At 48.5% G+C, this 15,753-nt stretch overlaps 1 long non-coding RNA gene across 1 annotated transcript in view; it reads right to left on the bottom strand.

Annotated features, from left to right (window-relative positions):
- The window catches only part of LOC142214380 (uncharacterized), a 572,210-nt gene that overhangs the window by 287,842 nt on the left and 268,615 nt on the right, over window positions 1–15,753 (bottom strand). The window lies entirely within an intron of this gene.

Raw genomic sequence — 15,753 nt, 5'->3', positions numbered from 1 at the left:
AGTCGTTCTGTTCTTTTGAAGTGTCTTCTCCTCACAATTGTCACAATTTCTGAAGTGAGGAAATTCTCCTCAGCAGGCCGGGAAAGCAGATAGATGCAATGGAGTCCAACAACAGATCTCACTGACAGTCCTGCGGGATCCATATACTGAGCTGGGGTGTGAGCCGGGGGTTTGCAGCTACTGTCCGGTACTTCAACAGCACTGCGAGAGTCTCTGTATGAGGTGGCAATATACTCAGCCACAATGGCAATATACTCAGCCACAATGTCAGCCTCACAGGTTATCCACTGAGCACAGTTCTGGTAATGTGGCCACTAGATGTCTCTTTACCCTCTGCCTCTGGGCTGATATATCTACAGCTGAAGCTGTACAGGAAAGTCCTCAGAGATCTCCACAAACACTTCATATATCACAGCTAGTCCTTCTTTCATCCTGCCAATATGGCCGCCACTCTCTATCTCGTCACTTCCTTCTTCTCTCTCACTCTGTCTCCAAGCACAGGCGGGATGACATCATAGGGGGCGTGGCCTTCCAGCATCATATCACAACTACAATGGCTGCTGTTTTACAGAACCAGTATCATAGAAATACATTTACCAGCTTAAAGGGGCTCTATCAGCAAAATCATGCTGCTAGAGCCCCACATATTCGTGAATAGTCTTTAAAAAGGCTGTTCAGGCACCGTAAATGTTATAATAAACTACCCCCCCCTCCCCCCGTTTTAAAATAAAACCCTAAAAAAGAATGTGCTCTACTTACCGAACATGCACGGTGGGCGGGCATTCAAGGTGTGTCTTCTTCTTCATCCCCGCCTCTTCTTCCTCCAATGTCCTCCGGTCCCGTCCTCCTCCGGCGCTCACGAACTGACACTGATAAAAAAAAATGGCCTGGGCGCCTGCGCAGTAGCCGTAGTAGAAGCCGCATGCTACTGCGCATGTGCCCAGGCCATTTTTTTTATATCAGTGTCCGCTCGCGAGCGCCGGAGGAGGACGGAAGAGGCGGGGATGAAGAAGACGGCGCACCCTGAATGCCCACCCAGCGTGCACAATCCGTAAGTAGATCATATTCTTTTTTAGGGTTTTATTTTAAAACTGGAGGGGGGGGTAGTGTAATATAACATTTACGGTGCCTGAATAGCCTTTTTAAAGGCTATTCACGCATATGTGGGGCTCTATCAGCATGATTTTGCTGATAGAGCCCCTTTAAACACAAATGAAGTCTCAGACATCATTGGGCTTTCTTACAAGATAACAGGACATTATGGTCAATTCTTAATATTCGTAGCATCTGCTGGTGCATGATGGGTAATACCACTGATCTGTGGAAGATGAGGAAATGTCTTATGGTAACGCCTTAAGGACGCAGGGTAGTTTGGGCCTTAATGCTCACACCCCATTTTTGACATCTGACACCTCTTACTTTACATGAGCTTAGCTTCATAATGCATTTACCTATCCAGGTGATTCAAAGATTGTTTTTTCGTGACACTTTGTACTTCATGTTGGTGATAAATTTTGCTCATTATACTTTGTGGGGGGTTTTTAATTAAAAAAAGGACAAAATACTGAAAATTTCATAAAATTATCAATTTTGAAGGTTTCTGTTGTTATGGTAAAACCACAGCCAGTCCTATCACACACAATTCTTCCTAATTACCATTTCCCATTACTTTATATTGGCTGCTTTTACTTTTCTAGGAAGTTAGAAGGCTGATAACTTTAGTAGCAAATTGTCAGATTTCTAAGAAAATGTCAAGATTCTGTATTCTAGGGACCTATTCAGTTCTGAAGTGACTTTCAGGGGCCTCTATAATAGAAAACTCCCATAAATGACCCCATTTAGAAACTGAACTCCTCAAATTTTACTTTGTTAAACGGATTTTCTGGGCAAAAAATGTTTGTTATTTTTAAAACTGTCTATTGTTGCTATTAATGGGTTAATAAATGTACCCATATACTTTTTAGTGTGTTTTGAGTGATTTCTGGGTGTCTCTGGAGGTCCCTGGTGTCTCCTGCTTTTGTTTACGACCTTCTGCTTCCTGCTATGTAACTTCCCTACTAACTCCTCTCGCCTCCCTCCCCCTCCCATACATCCCCTCCCTGTCTCTCTAGCTATCCAGACCTTCCCTACTAATCCCTCTCGCCTCCCTCCCCCTCCCACACATCCCCTCCCTGTCTCTCTAGCTATCCAGACCTTCCCTACTAACCCCTCTCGCCTCCCTCCCCCTCCCACACATCCCCTCCCTGTCTCTCTAGCTATCCAGACCTTCCCTACCTACTCAGTCCAACCCCCGACCTATATTATTTACCCTCCACGCTTCTTCCTGTGAGATGGTTCTTCCGTCTCACCGGAAGAAGCCAAGTATGAAGTGGATGGGGGGAGTAGTAGTGATGATCTATTTCTTGAAATGGGGAAACGAATCGTCACTGGATAGACAGAAATGTCCCAGGGCGGTCATATGACTGCACCAGGGATATGGGTAAACATACATTTTTTTTTACTAATAATGTTATTTAGAAAGTAGGAGGGGGAGGGGAGTTAGATTAGTGTACGGATATTATCCCAGACAACCCCTTTAGCCCGTAAGGTATTCCACAGAATTGAATTCAAAATGGAGGTGAAAGTATTGTACAGGACTCCTCACAGGCACAGCTCGGTATTGTACAGGAGTCCTCACATACACAGCTCTGTATTGTACAGGACTCCTCACATACACAGTTCGGTATTGTACAGGACTCCTCACACGCACAGCTCAGGATTGTACAGAACTCCTCACACACACAGCTCAGTATTGTACAGAACTCCTCACATACACAGCTCTGTATTGTACAGGACTCCTCACACGCACAGCTCGGTATTGTACAGGAGTCCTCACATACACAGCTCTGTATTGTACAGGACTCCTCACATACACAGTTCGGTATTGTACAGGACTCCTCACACGCACAGCTCAGGATTGTACAGAACTCCTCACACGCACAGCTCTGTATTGTACAGGACTCCTCACACGCACAGCTCAGTATTGTACAGGACTCCTCACAGGCACAGCTCAGTATTGTACAGGACTCCTCACACGCACAGCTCAGTATTGTACAGGACTCCTCACAGGCACAGCTCAGTATTGTACAGGACGCCTCACATGCACAGCTCAGTATTGTACAGGACTCCTCACACGCACAGCTCAGTATTGTACAGGACTCCTCACACACACACAGCTCAGTATTGTACAGGACTCCTCACACGCACAGCTCAGTATTGTACAGGACTCCTCACAGGCACAGCTCAGTATTGTACAGGACGCCTCACATGCACAGCTCAGTATTGTACAGGACTCCTCACACGCACAGCTCAGTATTGTACAGGACTCCTCACACACACAGCTCTGTATTGTACAGGACTCCTCACACACACAGCTCTGTATTGTACAGGACTCCTCACACACACAGCTCTGTATTGTACAGGACTCCTCACATACACAGTTCGGTATTGTACAGGACTCCTCACACGCACAGCTCAGTATTGTACAGGACTCCTCACACGCACAGCTCTGTATTGTACAGGACTCCTCACACACACAGCTCTGTATTGTACAGGACTCCTCACATGCACAGCTCAGTATTGTACAGGACTCCTCACACGCACAGCTCAGTATTGTACAGGACTCCTCACACGCACAGCTCTGTATTGTACAGGACTCCTCACACACACAGCTCTGTATTGTACAGGACTCCTCACATACACAGCTCAGTATTGTACAGGACTCCTCACAGGCACAGCTCAGTATTGTACAGGACTCCTCACACGCACAGCTCAGTATTGTACAGGACTCCTCACACGCACAGCTCTGTATTGTACAGGACTCCTCACATGCACAGCTCAGTATTGTACAGGACTCCTCACATACACAGCTCAGTATTGTACAGGACTCCTCACATACACAGCTTGGTATTGTACAGGACGCCTCACATGCACAGCTCGGTATTGTACAGGACTCCTCACACGCACAGCTCAGTATTGTACAGGACTCCTCACACGCACAGCTCTGTATTGTACAGGACTCCTCACACGCACAGCTCAGTATTGTACAGGACTCCTCACACGCACAGCTCTGTATTGTACAGGACTCCTCACACACACAGCTCTGTATTGTACAGGACTCCTCACATACACAGCTCAGTATTGTACAGGACTCCTCACAGGCACAGCTCAGTATTGTACAGGACTCCTCACACGCACAGCTCAGTATTGTACAGGACTCCTCACACGCACAGCTCTGTATTGTACAGGACTCCTCACATGCACAGCTCAGTATTGTACAGGACTCCTCACACGCACAGCTCTGTATTGTACAGGACTCCTCACACGCACAGCTCTGTATTGTACAGGACTCCTCACATGCACAGCTCAGTATTGTACAGGACTCCTCACATACACAGCTCGGTATTGTACAGGACTCCTCACACGCACAGCTCAGTATTGTACAGGACTCCTCACACGCACAGCTCAGTATTGTACAGGACTCCTCACAGGCACAGCTCAGTATTGTACAGGACTCCTCACATACACAGCTCAGTATTGTACAGGACTCCTCACAGGCACAGCTCAGTATTGTACAGGACTCCTCACACGCACAGCTCAGTATTGTACAGGACTCCTCACACGCACAGCTCTGTATTGTACAGGACTCCTCACATGCACAGCTCAGTATTGTACAGGACTCCTCACATGCACAGCTCAGTATTGTACAGGACTCCTCACATACACAGCTCAGTATTGTACAGGACTCCTCACACACACAGCTCAGTATTGTACAGGACTCCTCACAGGCACAGCTCAGTATTGTACAGGACTCCTCACACGCACAGCTCTGTATTGTACAGGACTCTTCACATACACAGCTCCGTATTGTACAGGACTCCTCACACGCACAGCTCTGTATTGTACAGGACTCCTCACACACACAGCTCAGTATTGTACAGGACTCCTCACACGCACAGCTCTGTATTGTACAGGACTCCTCACATACACAGCTCAGTATTGTACAGGACTCCTCACACACACAGCTCAGTATTGTACAGGACTCCTCACAGGCACAGCTCAGTATTGTACAGGACTCCTCACACGCACAGCTCAGTATTGTACAGGACTCCTCACACGCACAGCTCTGTATTGTACAGGACTCCTCACACACACAGCTCAGTATTGTACAGGACTCCTCACACGCACAGCTCAGTATTGTACAGGACTCCTCACACGCACAGCTCTGTATTGTACAGGACTCCTCACACACACAGCTCAGTATTGTACAGGACTCCTCACACGCACAGCTCTGTATTGTACAGGACTCCTCACATGCACAGCTCAGTATTGTACAGGACTCCTCACATGCACAGCTCAGTATTGTACAGGACTCCTCACACGCACAGCTCAGTATTGTACAGGACTCCTCACAGGCACAGCTCAGTATTGTACAGGACTCCTCACAGGCACAGCTCAGTATTGTACAGGACTCCTCACACGCACAGCTCTGTATTGTACAGGACTCCTCACATGCACAGCTCAGTATTGTACAGGACTCCTCACAGGCACAGCTCTGTATTGTACAGGACTCCTCACATACACAGCTCCGTATTGTACAGGACTCCTCACAGGCACAGCTCAGTATTGTACAGGACTCCTCACACACACAGCTCTGTATTGTACAGGACTCCTCACACACACAGCTCAGTATTGTACAGGACTCCTCACACGCACAGCTCTGTATTGTACAGGACTCCTCACACGCACAGCTCAGTATTGTACAGGACTCGGTGTGTCTATCTGTGACTGATCAATTTACTGACTAATTTGACGTCAGGAGAGAATCCTCACCACACAAAGTCACTAATACTGCGCTGTCTGCTTTATGTTCTAGGCTGGAGTACACTGGATTGTCTGAAGAGGAGGAGGAAGAAATAAGACAACTGGAAAGACACAAACCAGAGATGAAGATAGATTACTAAATAATCCAGATGCCGGGTGTGTATGTGCGGGGCAGATTGTAAACCGAGAGCAAGGCAGGTGGTTCGGACTCCGCAACCAGAAATGAGCGTAGACGTGGCGGTAAAGTTGAAGGAAAAATGTATTTACTATAGGTTAATAAAGGCAAATTAACAGTAAAATAACAAGAGGAAGGACAAGCAAAATACACAGTGTAGTATGAACAAGTCACAGTAGATTTAGCAATGTCTTCCACTATGACTATGTCCGCTTCTGCAGTACGGACTCTGAACAATATGCACAACACTATCCCTAACTGACCCTGACTCCACATTTGGGTGCGCACCCCCCTTTTCCCAGTGGTCCAGGTATACCGCTTACAGTCTGTAGAAGCGCGCGGTGGGGCCCAAAGTCGTTCTGTTCTTTTGAAGTGTCTTCTCCTCACAATTGTCACAATTTCTGAAGTGAGGAAATTCTCCTCAGCAGGCCGGGAAAGCAGATAGATGCAATGGAGTCCAACAACAGATCTCACTGACAGTCCTGCGGGATCCATATACTGAGCTGGGGTGTGAGCCGGGGGTTTGCAGCTACTGTCCGGTACTTCAACAGCACTGCGAGAGTCTCTGTATGAGGTGGCAATATACTCAGCCACAATGGCAATATACTCAGCCACAATGTCAGCCTCACAGGTTATCCACTGAGCACAGTTCTGGTAATGTGGCCACTAGATGTCTCTTTACACTCGGCCTCTGGGCTGATATATCTACAGCTGAAGCTGTACAGGAAAGTCCTCAGAGATCTCCACAAACACTTCATATATCACAGCTAGTCCTTCTTTCATCCTGCCAATATGGCCGCCACTCTCTATCTCGTCACTTCCTTCTTCTCTCTCACTCTGTCTCCAAGCACAGGCGGGATGACATCATAGGGGGCGTGGCCTTCCAGCATCATATCACAACTACAATGGCTGCTGTTTTACAGAACCAGTATCATAGAAATACATTTACCAGCTTAAAGGGGCTCTATCAGCAAAATCATGCTGCTAGAGCCCCACATATTCGTGAATAGTCTTTAAAAAGGCTGTTCAGGCACCGTAAATGTTATAATAAACTACCCCCCCCTCCCCCCGTTTTAAAATAAAACCCTAAAAAAGAATGTGCTCTACTTACCGAACATGCACGGTGGGCGGGCATTCAAGGTGTGTCTTCTTCTTCATCCCCGCCTCTTCTTCCTCCAATGTCCTCCGGTCCCGTCCTCCTCCGGCGCTCACGAACTGACACTGATAAAAAAAAATGGCCTGGGCGCCTGCGCAGTAGCCGTAGTAGAAGCCGCATGCTACTGCGCATGTGCCCAGGCCATTTTTTTTATATCAGTGTCCGCTCGCGAGCGCCGGAGGAGGACGGAAGAGGCGGGGATGAAGAAGACGGCGCACCCTGAATGCCCACCCAGCGTGCACAATCCGTAAGTAGATCATATTCTTTTTTAGGGTTTTATTTTAAAACTGGAGGGGGGGGTAGTGTAATATAACATTTACGGTGCCTGAATAGCCTTTTTAAAGGCTATTCACGCATATGTGGGGCTCTATCAGCATGATTTTGCTGATAGAGCCCCTTTAAACACAAATGAAGTCTCAGACATCATTGGGCTTTCTTACAAGATAACAGGACATTATGGTCAATTCTTAATATTCGTAGCATCTGCTGGTGCATGATGGGTAATACCACTGATCTGTGGAAGATGAGGAAATGTCTTATGGTAACGCCTTAAGGACGCAGGGTAGTTTGGGCCTTAATGCTCACACCCCATTTTTGACATCTGACACCTCTTACTTTACATGAGCTTAGCTTCATAATGCATTTACCTATCCAGGTGATTCAAAGATTGTTTTTTCGTGACACTTTGTACTTCATGTTGGTGATAAATTTTGCTCATTATACTTTGTGGGGGGGTTTTAATTAAAAAAAGGACAAAATACTGAAAATTTCATAAAATTATCAATTTTGAAGGTTTCTGTTGTTATGGTAAAACCACAGCCAGTCCTATCACACACAATTCTTCCTAATTACCATTTCCCATTACTTTATATTGGCTGCTTTTACTTTTCTAGGAAGTTAGAAGGCTGATAACTTTAGTAGCAAATTGTCAGATTTCTAAGAAAATGTCAAGATTCTGTATTCTAGGGACCTATTCAGTTCTGAAGTGACTTTCAGGGGCCTCTATAATAGAAAACTCCCATAAATGACCCCATTTAGAAACTGAACTCCTCAAATTTTACTTTGTTAAACGGATTTTCTGGGCAAAAAATGTTTGTTATTTTTAAAACTGTCTATTGTTGCTATTAATGGGTTAATAAATGTACCCATATACTTTTTAGTGTGTTTTGAGTGATTTCTGGGTGTCTCTGGAGGTCCCTGGTGTCTCCTGCTTTTGTTTACGACCTTCTGCTTCCTGCTATGTAACTTCCCTACTAACTCCTCTCGCCTCCCTCCCCCTCCCATACATCCCCTCCCTGTCTCTCTAGCTATCCAGACCTTCCCTACTAATCCCTCTCGCCTCCCTCCCCCTCCCACACATCCCCTCCCTGTCTCTCTAGCTATCCAGACCTTCCCTACTAACCCCTCTCGCCTCCCTCCCCCTCCCACACATCCCCTCCCTGTCTCTCTAGCTATCCAGACCTTCCCTACCTACTCAGTCCAACCCCCGACCTATATTATTTACCCTCCACGCTTCTTCCTGTGAGATGGTTCTTCCGTCTCACCGGAAGAAGCCAAGTATGAAGTGGATGGGGGGAGTAGTAGTGATGATCTATTTCTTGAAATGGGGAAACGAATCGTCACTGGATAGACAGAAATGTCCCGGGGCGGTCATATGACTGCACCAGGGATATGGGTAAACATACATTTTTTTTTACTAATAATGTTATTTAGAAAGTAGGAGGGGGAGGGGAGTTAGATTAGTGTACGGATATTATCCCAGACAACCCCTTTAGCCCGTAAGGTATTCCACAGAATTGAATTCAAAATGGAGGTGAAACTACCATATGTCATTTTCTTGCGTACATACCATAATATTTATTACTCTGATTCTGCAGTTTGTAGAAATATCCTATAGGTGGCCCTACTGAGCAACCTGACTGAAACACGGCCCATAGAAATGAAAGAGCACCTTAAGGCTGAAGCCCCACATTGCAGAAATACAGCTTTTTTTATGCGTTTTTTTTTTTATCCAAAGCCTGGAGTGGATTGAGCAGATGGGAGAAGTATAAGAAGTTCCTTTATATTTCCCATTCCTTTTGTAGCCACTCCTGACTTTGGCTCAAAAAACCACAACAAAATCTGCAACAAAAAAAGCTGCGTTTCTGCAATGTGGGGCCTCAGCCTAAAGATGTTGTCCGGGATAAAATAACATTTTAACACTAGACTAAACCCCCACTGCCACCTCAGTACTGGCAATGCTGATGTCTCTTACAAAAACACTGGCTTGGAGAGAGCGTTCCTGAGGTAGACAGCGCACGTACAGAGGAGTTAGTTCAATGGCATACAGCTGACAAATGACCATGGCTATGGCTCTTGCCATGGAGGAGCTACAAATGACTTCTCCCTTAGGACAACCAGGGGTGAACCTACCCCTTTTTCCAGCTTTCCCAGGATCCTGAATGGAATACACTGTCAGTGTATTCCCGTATACCCGATATATACCCCGATACCCGTTCCAACGGTGTGCCCCCCCACCTTCACCCCAGAAATACCCTGCAAGTCCCCTAGCAATAGAATTGGGGCTATATACACCCACAATTTTTACTACTGGTATACAGTGCCATTGTCTGACTGGGAATTCAAAGAATATATTGGGAATACAAATACCCTCATTTCTTGCTACTGCCATATAGTGCCAGTTTCTGACTGGTAATTCAAAGAATATATTGGGGTTACGTGCACCCACAATTTTTACTACTGGTATACAGTGCCATTGTCTGACTGGGAATTCAAAGAATATATTGGGAATACAAATACCCTCATTTCTTGCTACTGCCATATAGTGCCAGTGTCTGACTGGGAATTCAAAGAATATATTGGGGTTACGTGCACCCACAATTTTTACTACTGGTATACAGTGCCATTGTCTGACTGGGAATTCAAAGAGTATATTGGGAATACAAATACCCTCATTTCTTGCTACTGCCATATAGTGCCAGTTTCTGACTGGTAATTCAAAGAATATATTGGGGTTACGTGCACCCACAATTTTTACTACTGGTATACAGTGCCATTGTCTGACTGGGAATTCAAAGAATATATTGGGAATACAAATACCCTCATTTCTTGCTACTGCCATATAGTGCCAGTGTCTGACTGGGAATTCAAAGAATATATTGGGGTTACGTGCACCCACAATTTTTACTACTGGTATACAGTGCCATTGTCTGACTGGGAATTCAAAGAGTATATTGGGAATACAAATACCCTCATTTCTTGCTACTGCCATATAGTGCCAGTTTCTGACTGGTAATTCAAAGAATATATTGGGGTTACGTGCACCCACAATTTTTACTACTGGTATACAGTGTCATTGTCTGACTGGGAATTCAAAGAGTATATTGGGAATACAAATACCCTCATTTCTTGCTACTGCCATATAGTGCCAGTGTCTGACTGGGAATTCAAAGAATATATTGGGGTTACGTGCACCCACAATTTTTACTACTGGTATACAGTGCCAATTTCTAACTAGGAATTCAAAATGCGCAAGGCTCCCGGAAAGGGACGTGGACGAGGCCGTGGGCGAGGTCGGGGGAATGGTTCTGGGGAGCAAGGTAGCAGTGAAGCCACAGGGCGTCCCGTGCCTACTCCTGTGGGGCAGCAAGCATTGCGCCACTCCACAGTGCCAGGGTTGCTTGCCACATTAACTAAACTGCAGGGTACAAACCTTAGTAGGCCCGAGAACCAGGAACAGGTCTTGCAATGGCTGTCAGAGAACGCTTACAGCACATTGTCCAGCAGCCAGTCAGACTCTGCCTCCTCTCCTCCTATTACCCAACAGTCTTGTCTTCCTTCCTCCCAAAATTCCGAAGCTTTACAGAACAATAACCCAAACTGTCCCTGCTCCCCAGAGCTGTTCTCCGCTCCTTTCATTGTCCCTCAACCTGCCTCTCCACGTCACGATTCCACGAACCTAACAGAGGAGCATCTGTGTCCAGATGCTCAAACACTAGAGTCTCCTCCATCTCCGTTCGATTTGGTGGTGGATGACCAGCAACCCACCCTCATCGACGATGATGTGACGCAGTTGCCGTCAGGGCATCCAGTTGACCGGCGCATTGTGCGGGAGGAGGAGATGAGACAGGAGTTGGAAGAGGAAGTGGTGGATGATGAGGACACTGACCCGACCTGGACAGGGGGGATGTCAAGCGGGGAAAGTAGTGTGGATGTTGAGGCAGGTGCAGCACCAAAAAGGGTAGCTAGAGGCAGAGGCAGAGGTCAGCAGCTTAGGCGAAGCCAGGCCACACCCGGAATCTCCCAAGATGTTCCAGTTCGTACCCAGCCCCGAAAAACTCCCACCTCGAGGGCACGTTTCTCGAAGGTGTGGAGTTTTTTCAAGGAATGCGCCGAGGACAGATATAGTGTTGTCTGCACAATTTGCCTCTCGAAATTGATTAGGGGCTCTGAGAAGAGCAACCTGTCCACCACTTCAATGCGCCGTCATTTGGAATCCAAGCACTGGAATCAGTGGCAGGCAGCAACGGCAGGACAAAGGCCGCCTGCCGTTCACGCCACTGCCACTGCCTCTGCCACTGCCTCTGCCTCTGCCACTGCCACTGCTGACTGTGCTGGCGATGCACTCCAGAGGACGAGCCAGGACACCACTTCATCTGCCTCCGCCACTTTGTTGACTTCTACCTCATCCTCCCCTGGTCCTGTCTTATCTCCTTCTCCTGCACCATCAAAGGCACCATCAGGCGTTTCTTTACAACAACCCACCATCTCTCAGACATTGGAGCGGCGGCAGAAATACACTGCTAACCACCCACACGCGCAAGCCTTGAACGCCAACATCGCTAAACTGCTGGCCCAGGAGATGTTGGCGTTCCGGCTTGTTGAAACTCCCGCCTTCCTGGACCTGATGGCAACTGCGGCACCTCGCTATGCTGTCCCTAGCCGTCACTACTTCTCCCGGTGTGCCGTCCCCGCCTTGCACCAGCACGTGTCACTCAACATCAGGCGGGCCCTTAGTTCCGCGCTTTGCACAAAGGTCCACTTGACCACCGACGCGTGGACAAGTGCATGCGGACAGGGACGCTACATTTCACTGATGGCACACTGGGTGAATGTAGTTGAGGCTGGGACTGCTTCCCAAACTGGCCCGGTGTACCTCGTCTCCCCGCCTAACATTCCTGGCAGGGACACGAGAAGAACACCCCCCTCCTCCTCCTCCTCTACCGCCTCCTCCTCCTCTACCGCCTCCTCCTCCGCCACCGCCTCCTCCTCCGCCACCGCCTCCTCCTCCGCTGTTAGATTGACCCCAGCTACGAGTTGGAAACGTTGCAGCACTGGCGTTGGTAGACGTCAGCAGGCTGTGCTGAAGCTGATCAGCTTGGGGGACAGACAGCACACTGCCTCCGAGGTGAGGGATGCCCTCCTCGATGAGACGGCAATATGGTTTGAGCCGCTGCACCTGGGCCCAGGCATGGTCGTTTGTGATAACGGCCGGAACCTGGTAGCAGCTCTGGAGCTTGCCGGACTCCAACATGTTCCATGCCTGGCCCACGTCTTCAACCTAGTGGTGCAACGTTTCCTAAAGAGCTACCCCAATGTTCCAGAGCTACTGGTGAAAGTGCGGCGCATGTGCGCCCACTTTCGCAAGTCGACAGTAGCCGCTGCTAGCTTAAAATCTCTCCAGCAACGCCTGCATGTGCCACAACACCAGCTTTTGTGCGACGTCCCCACACGCTGGAACTCAACGTTTCAGATGTTGAATAGAGTGGTTGAGCAGCAGAGACCTTTGATGGAATACCAGCTACAAAACCCTAGGGTGCCACAAAGTCAGCTGCCTCAGTTTCACATCCATGAGTGGCCATGGATGAGAGACCTTTGTGACATCCTACGGGTCTTTGAGGAGTCCACAAGGAGGGTGAGCTCTGAGGATGCGATGGTGAGCCTTACAATCCCGCTCTTGTGTGTTCTGAGAGAATCCCTGATTGACATCAGGGATAACTCAGATCACACAGAGGAGTTAGGGATAGCATCCGATCCGTCACAGCTGGAGAGTAGGTCCACACATCTGTCCGCTTCACTGCGTTTAATGGAGGAGGAGGAGGAGGAGGAGGAGGAAGAAGAGTTGTCCGATGATGTGATGGTGATACAGGAGGCTTCCGGGCAACTTCGAATCGTCCCATTGTTGCAGCGCGGATGGGTAGACATGGAGGATGAGGAGGAAATGGAGATTGAACTTTCCGGTGGGGCCAGAGGAGTCATGCCAACTAACACTGTGGCAGACATGGCTGAGTTCATGTTGGGGTGCTTTACAACCGACAAGCGTATTGTCAAAATCATGGAGGACAACCAGTACTGGATCTTTGCTATCCTTGACCCCCGGTATAAAAACAACATCTCGTCTTTTATTCCGGTAGAGGGGAGGGCCAATCGCATCAATGCTTGCCACAGGCAATTGGTGCAGAATATGATGGAGATGTTTCCAGCATGTGACGTTGGCGGCAGGGAGGGCAGTTCCTCCAGTAGGCAACCAAGTTCTCACCGGTCCACACAAACGAGGGGCACACTGTCTAAGGTCTGGGACACCTTGATGGCACCCCCTCGCCAAAGTGCCGCCACGGAGGGTCCTAGTGTCACCAGGCGTGAGAAGTATAGGCGCATGTTGCGGGAATACCTTTCCGACCACAGCCCTGTCCTCTCCGACCCCTCTGCGCCCTACACGTATTGGGTGTCGAAGTTGGACCTGTGGCTTGAACTTGCCCTATATGCCTTGGAGGTGCTGTCCTGTCCTGCCGCCAGCGTCCTATCTGAGAGGGTGTTCAGTGCAGCCGGTGGCATCATCACTGACAAGCGCACCCGTCTGTCAGCTGAGAGTGCCGACCGGCTCACTTTGATAAAAATGAACCACCACTGGGTAGAGCCGTCATTTTTGTGCCCACCTGTGTAAAGCACCCCAACATGAAACTCCATGTCTGTACTCAACCTCTCCAATTCCTCCGCATCCTCATACTCATCCACCATAAGCGTTGCACAATTCTGCTAATACTAGGCTCCCTCCAACATGATTTCCCCCAACTCTGCTGGTTAGAGGCTCCCTCCACCCTGATTTCCACCAACTCTGCTGGTTAGAGGCTCCCTCCACCCTGCTTTCCCACAACTCTGCTGGTTAGAGGCTCCTTCCACCATGAATTTGCCCAAACTGGGCTGTTTAGAGGCTCCCTCCACCATGAATTGGTCCAAACTGGGCTGTTTAGAGGCTCCCTCCACCATGAATTTGCCCAAACTGGGCTGTTTAGAGGCTCCCTCCACCATGAATTGGTCCAAACTGGGTTTTTTAGAGGCTCCCTCCACCATTAATTGGTCCAAACTGGGCTGGTTAGAGGCTCCCTCCACCATGAATTTGCCCAAACTGGGCTGTTTAGAGGCTCCCTCCACCATGAATTTGCCCAAACTGGGCTGGTTAGAGGCTCCCTCCACCATGAATTGGTCCAAACTGGGTTTTTAAGAGGCTCCCTCCACCATTAATTGGTCCAAACTGGGCTGGTTAGAGGCTCCCTCCACCATGAATTTGCCCAAACTGGGCTGTTTAGAGGCTCCCTCCACCATGAATTTGCCCAAACTGGGCTGGTTAGAGGCTCCCTCCACCATGAATTGGTCCAAACGGGTTTTTAGAGGCTCCCTTCACCATGAATTGGTCCAAACTTGGCTGTTTAGAGGCTCCCTCCACCATGAATTGGTCCAAACTTGGCTGTTTAGAGGCTCCCTCCACCATGAATTGGTCCAAACTGGGTTTTTTAGAGGCTCCCTCCACCATGAATTTGCCCAAACTGGGCTGTTTAGAGGCTCCCTCCACCATGAATTTGCCCAAACTGGGCTGGTTAGAGGCTCCCTCCACCATGAATTGGTCCAAACTGGGGTTTTTAGAGGCTCCCTCCACCATGAATTGGTCCAAACTTGGCTGTTTAGAGGCTCCCTCCACCATGAATTGGTCCAAACTGGGGTGGTTAGAGGCTCCCTCCACCATTAATTGGTCCAAACTGGGCTGGTTAGAGGCTCCCTCCACCATTAATTGGTCCAAACTGGGCTGGTTAGAGGCTCCCTCCACCATGAATTTGCCCAAACTGGGCTGTTTAGAGGCTCCCTCCACCATGAATTTGCCCAAACTGGGCTGTTTAGAGGCTCCCTCCACCATGAATTGGTCCAAACTGGGTTTTTTAGAGGCTCCCTCCACCATGAATTGGTCCAAACTGGGCTGGTTAGAGGCTCCCTCCACCATGAATTGGTCCAAACTGGGGTGGTTAGAGGCTCCCTCCACCATTAATTGGTCCAAACTGGGCTGGTTAGAGGCTCCCTCCACCATTAATTGGTCCAAACTGGGCTGGTTAGAGGCTCCCTCCACCATGAATTTGCCCAAACTGGGCTGTTTAGAGGCTCCCTCCACCATGAATTTGCCCAAACTGGGCTGGTTAGAGGCTCCCTCCACCGTGAATTGGTCCAAACTGGGGTTTTTAGAGGCTCCCTCCACCATGAATTGGTCCAAACTTGGCTGTTTAGAGGCTCCCTC

The sequence above is a fragment of the Leptodactylus fuscus genome, chromosome 7 (genome assembly GCF_031893055.1).
Source record: "Leptodactylus fuscus isolate aLepFus1 chromosome 7, aLepFus1.hap2, whole genome shotgun sequence".
NCBI lineage: Eukaryota > Metazoa > Chordata > Amphibia > Anura > Leptodactylidae > Leptodactylus > Leptodactylus fuscus.
This window is presented reverse-complemented; position numbering and strand designations above follow the sequence as displayed.